General features: G+C 41.6%; 1 long non-coding RNA gene across 3 annotated transcripts; it reads left to right on the top strand.

The window, feature by feature from the left end:
* Window positions 1-3,752: 3,752 nt before the first annotated feature.
* LOC123119503 (uncharacterized) lies at window positions 3,753-6,963 on the top strand. Of its 3 annotated transcripts, XR_006458715.1 has the most exons (5): window positions 3,755-4,159; window positions 4,295-4,466; window positions 4,585-4,723; window positions 5,980-6,075; window positions 6,616-6,963. It is a non-coding gene; the product is annotated as an uncharacterized lncRNA (long non-coding RNA). The 3 variants fall into 3 exon arrangements; XR_006458717.1 differs by having other exon boundaries at window positions 3,753-4,159; window positions 4,244-4,466; window positions 4,585-6,075; XR_006458716.1 differs by having other exon boundaries at window positions 3,754-4,159; window positions 4,585-6,075.
* The last annotated feature ends 4,606 nt before the right edge of the window (window positions 6,964-11,569 follow it).

The raw sequence follows: 11,569 nt of genomic DNA, 5'->3' as shown, positions 1-11,569 counted from the left end.
GATTTTTGGAGAAAATAAAGAGCAAACTATGAGGCAGCTGCAGTTCAAATTTGACCCGCTTCCTACTAAATCGGCGGGAATTTGTCTTTTTACCAGAGGTGGATCAAGGATTTTGACACCCAACCATTTGGTCAATTGTGCATTAAATATGGCATAGTATTTTATAAAATTGATTTGGTCCAATTTTGCAACAAATATATGGTAGGTCCTTCACAAAAAAAAACTCATTTCAGGCACTCAGAAAATGAAAAATGAAATTTCTGTGCAAAGAAAATGAAAACTCCCTTAGGCAACATTGTTTGGAATTCCAAGATGCACCCTTGTGCACAATATGAGATCATTTGAACAAACTATGCCATGAATGTGGCCATAAGATTGATCATTTGGCTTGAAAGCCATGAATCTTCACGCATGATAGCTCATTTCTGAGAACACTTTTTTGAAATAATTGCCGTATTACAAGTTTATTATTTTTCCTGGCAACTTGGTCACATATAATTACACAATGCGAAGGTTTCCAATTTTTATTTTCTTTTGAATTTTTTATGCCCGTTTCAAAATGCGGTCAAAATGGCGGGCTTGACCGTTCCTAGCTAGTGGTTGAATCTTGGAAAACTTTTGTTGTTTCTCTAATTAAATAGATTCTTATGTACCTATAAATGATTTTTGGAAAAAATAAAGAGCAAACTATGAGGCAACTGTAGTTCAAATTTGACTCGCTTCCTATTGAATCGGCGAAAATTTGCCTTTTTCACCAGAGGTGGATCAAGGCTTTTGACACCCAACAATTTGGTCAATTGTGCATTAATTATGGCCTAGTATTTTAGAAAATTGGTTCGGTCCAATTTTGCAACAAATATATGGTAGGTCCTTCATAAAGAAAAACTCATTTCACACACTCAAAAAATGGAAAATGAAATTTCCGTGCAAAGAAAATGAAAACTTCCCTAGGACACATTGTTTGGGTTCCAAGATGCACCCTTGTGCACAATATGAGATCATTTGAACAAACTATGCCATGAATGTGGCCATAAGATTGATCATTTGGCTTGAAAGCCATGAATCATCACGCATGATAGCTCATTTCTGAGAACACTTTTTTAAAGTAATTGCCGTATTACAAGTTATTTATTTTTCCTCGCAACTTGGTCACATATAATGACACAATGCGAAGGTTTTCCAATTTTTAATTTTTTTAATTTTTTATGCCCGCTTCAAAATGCGGTCAAAACGGCGGCTTGACCGTTCCTAGCTAGTGGTTGAATCTTGGAAAACTTTTGTTATTTCTCTGATCAAATAGATATTTATGTACCTATAAATGATTTTTGGAAAAAATAAAGAGCAAACTATGAGGCAGCTTAGTTCAAATTTGACCCGCTTCCTACTGAATCGTTGAAAATTTGTCTTTTTACCAGAGGTGGATCAAGGCTTTTGACACCCAACCATTTGGTCAATTGTGCATTAAATATGGTCTAGTATTTTAGAAAATTGATTTGGTCCAATTTTGCAACAAATATATGGTAGGTCATTCACAAAAAAACTCATTTCATGCACTCAAAAATGGAAAATGAAATTTCCGTGCAAAGAAAATAAAAACTCCCTTAGGCAACATTGTTTGGAATTCCAAGATGCACCCTTGTGCACAATATGAGATCATTTGAACAAACTATGCCATGAATGTGGCCCTCTGATCTTCACGCATGATAGCTCGTTTCTGAGAACACTTTTTTAAAATAATTGTCGTATTACAAGTTTATTATTTTTCCTGGCAACTCGGTCACATATAATGACACAATGCGAAGGTTATCCAATTTTTTATTTTCTTTTGAATTTTTTATGCCCGTTTCAAAATGCGGTCAAAACGGCGGGCTTGACTATTCCTAGCTAGTGGCTGAATCTTGGAAAACTTTTGATGTTTTTTTGATTAAATAGATACTTATGCACCTATAAATGATTTTTGGAAAATAAAGAGCAAACTATGAGGCAACTGTAGTTCAAATTTGACCCGCTTCCTACTAAATCGGCGGAAATTTGTCTTTTTCACAAGAGGTGGATCAAGCCTTTTGACACCCAACCATTTGGTCAATTGTGCATTAAATATGTCCTAGTATTTTAGAAAATTGATTTGGTCAAATTTTGCCACAAATGTATGGTAGGTCCTTCATAAAAAAACTCATTTCAGGCACTCAAAAAATGGAAAATGAAATTTCCGTGCAAAAAAATGAAAACTCCCTTATGCAACATTTTTGGAATTCCAAGATGCACCCTTGTGAACAATATGAGATAGTTTGAACAAACTATGCCATGAATGTGGCCATAAGATTGATCATTTGGCTTGAAAGCCATGAATCTTCACGCATGATAGCTCATTTCTGAGAACACTTTTTTAAAATAATTGCCGTATTACAAGTTTATTATTTTTCTTGGCAACTTGGTCGCATATAATGACACAATGCGAAGGTTTTCCAATTTTTTATTTTCTTTTGAATTTTTTATGCCCGTTTCAAAATGCGCTCAAAACGGCGGGCTTCACCGTTCCTAGCTAGTGGTTGAATCTTGGAAAACTTTTGATGTTTCTCTGATTAAATAGATACTTATGTACCTATAAATGATTTTTGGAAAAAATAAAGAGCAAACTATGAGGCAGCTGTAGTTCAAATTTGACCCGCTTCCTATTGAATCAATGGAAATTTGTCTTTTTACCAGAGGTGGATCAAGGCTTTTGACACCCAACAATTTGGTCAATTGTGCATTAAATATGGCCTAATATTTTAGAAAATTGATTTGGTCCAATTTTGCAACAAATATATGGTAGGTCCTTCAGAATAAAAAACTAATTCAGGCACTCAAAAAATGGAAAATGAAATTTCCGTGCAAAGAAAATGAAAACTCCCTTAGGCAACATTGTTTGGAATTCCAAGATGCACCATTGTGCACAATATGAGATCATTTGAACAAACTATGCCATGAATGTGACCATAAGATTGATCATCTGGCTTGAAAGCCATGAATCTTCACGCATGATAGCTCATTTCCGAGAACACTTTTTTAAAATAATTGCCATATTACAAGTTTATTATTTTTCCTGGTAACTTGGTCACATATAATGACACAATGCGAAGGTTTTCCAATTTTTTATTTTTTTTGAATTTCTTTCAAAATGTTGTCAAAACGGCGGGTATGACTACGGGTCTTCGGTCACCGGGAAGGTGACGATGACGACCACCTCCTTGATGCCCTGCTCTTCTATGTGCCGAGGTCCTTGCTGGTGGCCTTACCGGATAAAAATCCAGAGCTTCTTTATTCAGTATCGCCGCCCCCGCCCCCGAAGTCGGGACATCGAATGATCCAAAAACCTAAGCTACTAGGACCCTAAAACCTAAAGCTAAAATGATGCACACAGACGGGATCCGATGACCCTCCTCATCACCGACGACCAAGAAGTCACCAGCGGAGGGGAACTGCCGAAAGACGACGCCAAAAGAGTTGGTTCTCTTAGACAAAGAGATCCGCACTTTATTTTTAGCCGATTACGGCCTACTTATATGGTCATGGACGTCGCACACATGTACTCTGTTTCGATTGGTTCACAAGCATGTCACGCGGATCATGGATCGAGCACCGTCTGATCCACCCGGATCCAACGGCAGCGCTCCCCCTCACCTTCTCACCCCACCTAGCCCAACAACCCACAGGCAGGCCACAGCCCGCACTCCTCCCTCGTCCCTCGCACACCCTAGCGAACCCTAGCGCTCCCCGATCCCTCCCACCTCCCCTCCCCTCGCCGCCACCCACCCCTCCCCTCGCACTCCTCCCTCCCCCCCGGCAAGATCCAGCACGCGGCCTCCCTCTCCTCGATCCAGATCGACAGGTCCACCACCTACACTTCCGGCGATCCCCAATCCGGCGACAGAGATGGCTGCTCCCGCGCCGGCCTTCTTCCTCGCCCCAGATGCCGCTGCTCGTCTCCTCTCCGGTGAGTGCGGAGGAGCCACCGCGGTCGAGGTAGCCGTCGGCTGGAGCCCCGCCTCTTCTCCTCTCCGGTCACCGTGGAGGTCCGCCGCGTCCAACCTCCTCGACGGCGCCCTGAACCCTAGGCGGCCCATCTCTTCCTCCCATGGCCATGGCCATGGTGAGCCTACAAGATGTGCAGCAGCAGGTCAGACCCCTCACCTTCTTCTTCTTCTACCTACCTCTGGTGTTCTTCCTCTCCACAACCACTGATGCAAACATGGTGGGGAAGATATTGATTTCCCAGCCCGCCTGACGGCCCGCTCCCCTCGCCCCCGCGCAGATCTTCGAGTACAACGGCTCCGCAACCTGCAGCCGCCGGTCCGGGACGAGCGCAGTGCCGGTTCAGGTGTCCAGCGTCAACCAGAGCGCGCCCCAGATGCTCGACGGAACGCCCGCTGCACCGCCTGGTCTCAACTTTCTTGCCCTTTGCCAAGCTGAGGGAGAGGGCTAGGGTGAGCTCCCAGTCGTTTGCTCTGTTGAAATTGCTCCACTCCTCCATCTTCTTCTCGTGTTTGTCCACAGTAGAGACGGCTCAGATCTGACATTTTGTGTGTCTTACTGATGGTTCAGGGCTCGGGTGGTGCAGTGGCTGTAAGAATACGCTCGGGAAAGCAGAGTCGGGTCTACTAGGGCGGCATCCCCGGCCGTCGTCGGCGGCTACTTCATCTACAAAGGCTCCAAGCTTGTCCATGACTCCACTGCCCTCCAGGTTACGTCCGAATGCTCGTTCCCTCCTCCCCTCAGATCCACTAGCGTGTTGGTTGGAATCAGTGGATATTCACATGATGTATACATGGAACTGCAGCTTCACATCTTTGTCCTGAATCATAATGAGTATCTTTTCTCGCCATCGATTTCTGCACGTATGGTTCAGCTGGTATGTCTAGATCTACATGTTCACCTGGCTTATGGTGCATCTCAATCATGGACGACAAAATGTCAAAATCCTAGCTTATATACACTGTACTAATGTGGGTGGATACAATTTCAGAAGATGAAACTTCAATAAAATGAAAAGGCAAAATTATATTGATTGTTGCCTTCCATCCTTTTCCTGAATCGTAATGCTGATCTTTTCTTTTGATTTATGTGTCTTTATTTAAGTTAGCTCATCATGAGCTATAGGTTTAGCTGGTTTGTTGGATGCCAGGTCTTTCTTGTCATTTTTGACAACCTTTTGATTTGTATCTTGAGCCACATTTTCTACTTCTTGTCTTTTCAATGTGAGAATACCAGACACGAAATGATGCATATGCATTGTGATACCTGGATCACTTTAAATTCAGGATTATTCATGGCTAATTCAGGATTGAAGCAGGGGAAACCCCCCTCCTCCATATTGCCTGCTGATTATTTGGGGATGTCTGTGGAGAGAGATGTTGATACTTCTATAGGCCTATCACTTCAAATTTTATTACAACCAGTTTTATGCCTAGAACAATCATGGTGTCTAGTTTCTGTTTTATGCCCCACGTTTTACTAGCTACAAGCTCAGCTTCGTGCTCTGTAGGAAATAAGTACATCATTATTTAGGCGTGTTCTGATAATAGTGAAGAATAAAGGTGTCTTCTGATGTGGTGGTGCCAAACAAAACTTTTATGCTTATTGCTGAGCTTACTTTTAATATTGTGAACATGACAATTTATAGGCTGTACTGAAGTTCCACTCATTTTATTCTGTGTCCTGAGCTTACCTTTGTATGTCAGGATTTTTTCTTCATCTATTACCCTTCCTTTGGTTGTAGTTTATCTTCGTACAGAAACCAATCTTGGTGTTCTTCCTACTTGCATTTGATTATGTTTTTAAAATTCCCTAGCACAACTATATATGACAATGTGGGTATCTTTTCTGTTTTCAGTGTCTATAGTGCATTTGCATGATCTTGAATTATGTGCTACAGAATATAATTAGCTGATTTAAACTGCTGTTTTCCTTCGCCTAATCAAATGCCCTTTGTCTTTGCAGTATGCATACCCAAGTCAAGCTTGCGGTCACGATGAAGGTGCTGATATGGGTTTCCTATCTTCAGAAGTAAAATGTTTGCTTGCTACCTTCTTTAGGGTACTGCTTGCTAATCAAGTTCTTGAACACAGGAGTTATGCATACAAATCATGTGCTATTTATGCACTGATAGCCATTTTCTTGTCTACTTATCTGAATCATGTCTTTGTGTACTAAGCATCATTTACTAGTATTTGGCTTCTATGTGCTAATTAAACCTGATCAGTATGTATACTTCTTTGATGTTGCTTGCATAATATTAGTGTCAAAGGGGTTAATTTAAACCGGATATTATCTACTGGAATGATTTTTTTTGCTGTTCAAACATTTAAATTCTGGTTCTTTGTTTCAAACATCGAAATGCTGTTTACTTTGTCCTTATATGCTTAAATGATAAAAATGTCGCATTTATAGGATTGTAAACCTGATGTGATTGGAGTAGTATTTACTTGTTGCTGATATTTACTACTTGTATCCACTGATTTCTATGCCTCATTTTGCTTGTTTTACTTTATTTATGCACACAGACTGCCTACAAGTTAATGTGCTTTTAGATTTGCCTTTATTTTGCTCCTAACCATATTGTTTGATAACTTGCAGATGTTGTACTTCATTCATGTTTCATCGTGGGCTCCAAGACGAAGAAGTCGGGAGAATCATAGACTTCTAGCTCATTGGATCATAGACTTCTAGCTTATTGGAGCTAGTTATACGTCGATAGCTTGTTATTTTTTTATTCTATATTTGTGTTACCTGATGCGAACTATTTCTGATTGTAAACCTGATGTGAACCATGTTTGATCGCAATGTGCCAGGTTTGGCTCTTTTTGATTGTATTCATGATTTGAACCATGTTTTCATGATATTTAGTTATGCTTTGTTTGAAGCATTGTATAAATATTGGTTATTTATTTATTGGATCATTGAAATCTGAGGAACCATTTGCTACCTCTTGAGCATTGCCTTGGTTTTCCCTTGAAGAGGAAAGGGTGATGTAGCAAAGTAGCGTAAATATTTTCCTTGGTTTTTGAGAACCAAGGTATCAATCCAGTAGGGGGCTACGTGCGAGTCTCTTGCACCTACACAAACAAATAAATCCTTGCAACCAACGTGATAAGGGGTTGTCAATCCCTACACGGTCACTTACGAGAGTGAGATCTGATAGATATGATAAGATAATATTTTTGGTATTTTATGATAAAGATGCAAAGTAAAATAAAAGTAAAATAAAAAGCAACGGAAATAACTAAGTGTTGGAAGATTAATATGATGGAAGATAGACCCGGGGGCCATAGGTTTCACTAGTGGCTTCTCTTAAGAGCATAAGTATTTTACGGTGGGTGAACAAATTACTGTTGAGCAATTGACAGAATTAAGCATAGTTATAGAATATCTAGATATGATCATGTATATAGGCATCACGTTCGAGACAAGTAGACCGACTCCTGCCTGCATCTACTACTATTACTCCAGACATTGACCGCTATTCAGCATGCATCTAGAGTATTAAGTTGATAAGAACAGAGTAACGCCTTAAGCAAGATGACATGATGTAGAGGGATAAATTCATGCAATATGATAAAAACCCCATCTTGTTATCCTCGATGCCAACAATACAATACGTGCCTTGCTGCCCCTACTGTCACTGGGAAAAGACACCGCAAGATTAAACCCAAAGCTAAGCACTTCTCCCATTGCAAGAAAGATCAATCTAGTAGGCCAAACCAAACTGATAATTTGAAGAGACTTGCAAAGATAACCAATCATACATAAAAGAATTCAGAAGATTCAAATATTGTTCATAGATAAACTTGATCATAAACCCACAATTCATCGGTCTCAACAAACACACCGCAATAGAAGATTACATCGAATAGATCTCCACAAGAGAGGGGGAGAACATTGTATTGAGATCCAAAATGAGAGAAGAAGCCATCTAGCTAATAACTATGGACCCGAAGGTCTGAGGGAAACTACTCACACTTTATCGGAGAGGCTATGGTGTTGATGTAGAAGCCCTCCGTGATCGATGCCCCTTCCGACGGAGCTCCGGAACAGGCCCCAAGATGGGATCTCGTGGGTACAGAAGGTTGCGGCGGTGGAATTAGGTTTTTGGCTCCGTCTCTGATCGTTTGGGGGTACGTAGGTATATATAGGAGGAAGGAGTACGTCAGTGGAACAACATGGGGCCCACGAGGGTGGAGGGCGCGCCTGGGGGGTAGGCATGCCCCTACCTCGTGGCTTCCTGGAAGCTTCCTTGACGTAGGGTCCAAGTCCCCTGGATCATGTTCGTTCCAAAAATCACGTTCCCGAAGGTTTCATTCCGTTTGGACTCCGTTTGATATTCTTTTTCTGCGAAACTCTGAAATAGGCAAAAAACAACAATTCTGGGCTGGGCCTCCGGTTAATAGGTTAGTCCCAAAAATAATATAAAAGTGTATAATAAAGCCCAATAATGTCCAAAACAGAAGATAATATAGCATGGAGCAATAAAAAATTATAGATACGTTGGAGACGTATCAAGCATCCCCAAACTTAATTCCTGCTCGTCCTCGAGTAGGTAAATGATAAAAACAGAATTTTTGATGTGGAATGCTACTTGGCATAATTTCAATGTAATTCTTCTTAATTGTGGTATGAATATTCAGATCCGAAAGATTCAAGATAAAAGTTCAATATTGACATAAAAATAATAATACTTCAAGCATACTAACTAAGCAATTATGTCCTCAAATATGGCCAAAGAAAGTTCATCCCTACAAAATCATATAGTTTGGTCATGCTCCATTTTCGTCACACAAGAATGCTCTCATCATGCACAACCCCGATGACAAGCCAAGCAATTGTTTCATACTTTAGTAATTTCAAACTTTATAAACCTTCGCATAATACATGAGCGTGAGCCATGGATATAGCACTATGAGTGGAATAGAGTATAATGATGGGGGTTATGTGGAGAAGACAAAAAAGAAGAAAGTCTCACATCAACGAGGCTAATCAATGAGCTATGGAGATGCCCATCGATTGATGTTAATGCAAGGAATAGGGATTGCCATGCAACGGATGCACTAGAGCTATAAATATATGAAAGCTCAACAAAAGAAATTAAGTGGGTGTGCATCCAACTTACTTGCTCACGAAGACCTAGGGCACTTGAGGAGGCCCATTGTTGGAATATACAAGCCAAGTTCTATAATGAAAAATTCCCACTAGTATATGAAAGTGACAAAACGAGAGACTCTCTATTATGAAGATTATGGTGCTACTTTGAAGCACAAGTGTGGTAAAAGGATAATAGCATTGTCCCTTTTATTTCTCTTTTTTGGGCTTTTTTTATTTGGCCTTTCTTTTTTTGGACAATTATCTATTAAATGATGATCATCACACTTCTATTTATTTACAACTCAAAGATTACAACTCGATACTAGAACAAGGTATGACTCTATATGAATGCCTCCGGCGGTGTACCGGGATATGCAATGAACCAAGAGTGACATGTATGAAAGAATTATGAGCGGTGGTTTTGCCACAAATACTATGTCAACTACATGATCATGCTAAGCAATATGACAATGATGAACGTGTCATGATAAACGGAATGGTGGAAAGTTGCATGGCAATATATCTCGGAATGGCTATGGAAATGCCATAATAGGTAGGTATGGTGGCTGTTTTGAGGAATATATAATGAGGTTTATGTGTGAAAGAGCGTATCATATCACGGGGTTTGGATGCACCGGCGAAGTTTGCACCAACTCTCAATGTGAGAAAGGGCAATGCACGGTACCGAAGAGGCTAGCAATGATGAAAAGGTGAGAGTGTGTATAATCCATGGACTCAACATTAGTCATAAAGAACTCACATACTTATTGCAAAAATCTACAAGTCATCAAAAACAAAGCACTACGCGCATGCTCCTAGGGGGATAGATTGATAGGAAAAGACCATCGCTCTTCCCCGACCGCCACTCATAAGGAGGACAATCAAAGAACACCTCATGTTTCAAATTTGTTACATAACATTTACAATACATGCATGCTACGGGACTTGCAAACTTCAACACAAGTATTTCTCAAATTCACAACTACTCAACTAGCACAACTTTAATATCACTACCTCCATGTCTCAAAACAATCATCAAGCATCAAACTTCTCTTAGTATTCAAAAAGGCTAGCAATGATGAAAAGGTGAGAGTGCGTATAATCCATGGACTCAACATTAGTCATAAAGAACTCACATACTTATTGCAAAAATCTACAAGTCATCAAGAACCAAGCACTACGCGCATGCTCCTAGGGGGATAGTGTGACGCCCCCGATTTGACCGTACACTAATCATGCACGCAAATGTGTACGACCAAGATCAGTGACTCACGGGAAGATATCACAACACAACTCTAAAACATAAAAAAGTCATACAAGCATCATAATACAAGCCAGGGGCCTCGAGGGCTCGAATACAAGTGCTCGATCACAGACGAGTCGGCGGAAGCAACAATATCTGAGTACAGACATAAGTTAAACAAGTTTGCCTTAAGAAGGCTAGCACAAACTGGGGTACAGATCGAACGAGGCGCAGGCCTCCTGCCTGGGATCCTCCTAACTACTCCTGATCGTCGTCAGCGGCCTGCACGTAGTAGTAGGCACCTCCAGTGTCGTAGGTGTCGTCGTCGACGGTGGCGTCTGGCTCCTGGACTCCAACATCTGGTTGCGACAACCAGATAGATAGGAAAGGGGGAAAGAGGGAGAGAAGCAACCGTGAGTACTCATCCAAAGTACTCGCAAGCAAGGAGCTATACTACATATGCATGGGTATATGTGTAAAGGGGCATATCAGTGGACTGAACTGCAGAATGCCAGAATAAAAGGGGGATAGCTAGTCCTGTCGAAGACTACGCTTCTGGCCATCTCCATCTTGCAGCAGGTAGAAGAGAGTAGATTGAAGTCCTCCAAGTAGCATCGCATAGCATAATCCTACCCGGCGATCCCCTCCTCGTCGCCCTGTTAGAGAGCGATCACCGGGTTGTATCTGGCACTTGGAAGGGTGTATTTTATTCAGTATCCAGTTCTAGTTGTCATAAGGTCAAGGTACAACTCCGGGTCGTCCTTTTACCGAGGGACACGGCTATTCGAATAGATAAACTTCCCTGCAGGGGTGCACCACATAACCCAACACGCTCGATCCCAGTTGGCCGGACACACTTTTCTGGGTCATGCCCGGCCTCGTAAGATCAACACGTCGCAGCCCCACCTAGGCTCAACAGAGAGGTCAGCACGCCGGTCTAAACCTATGCGCGCAGGGGTCTGGGCCCATCGCCCTATGCACACCTGCACGTTGCGTACGCGGCCGGAAGCAGACCTAGCCCCCTTAATACAAGCGCGAGCTTACGGTCCAATGCGGCGCGCGCCACTCAGTTGCTGACGTCAAAAGAGCTTCGGCTGATACCACGACGTCGGGATACCCATAACTACTCCCACGTAGATGGTTAGTGCGTATAGACCAAATGGCCAGACTCAGATCAAATACCAAGATCTCGTTAAGCGTGTTAAGTAA

The sequence above is a fragment of the Triticum aestivum genome, chromosome 5D, assembly GCF_018294505.1.
Source record: "Triticum aestivum cultivar Chinese Spring chromosome 5D, IWGSC CS RefSeq v2.1, whole genome shotgun sequence".
Classification (NCBI taxonomy): domain Eukaryota; kingdom Viridiplantae; phylum Streptophyta; class Magnoliopsida; order Poales; family Poaceae; genus Triticum; species Triticum aestivum.
This window is presented reverse-complemented; position numbering and strand designations above follow the sequence as displayed.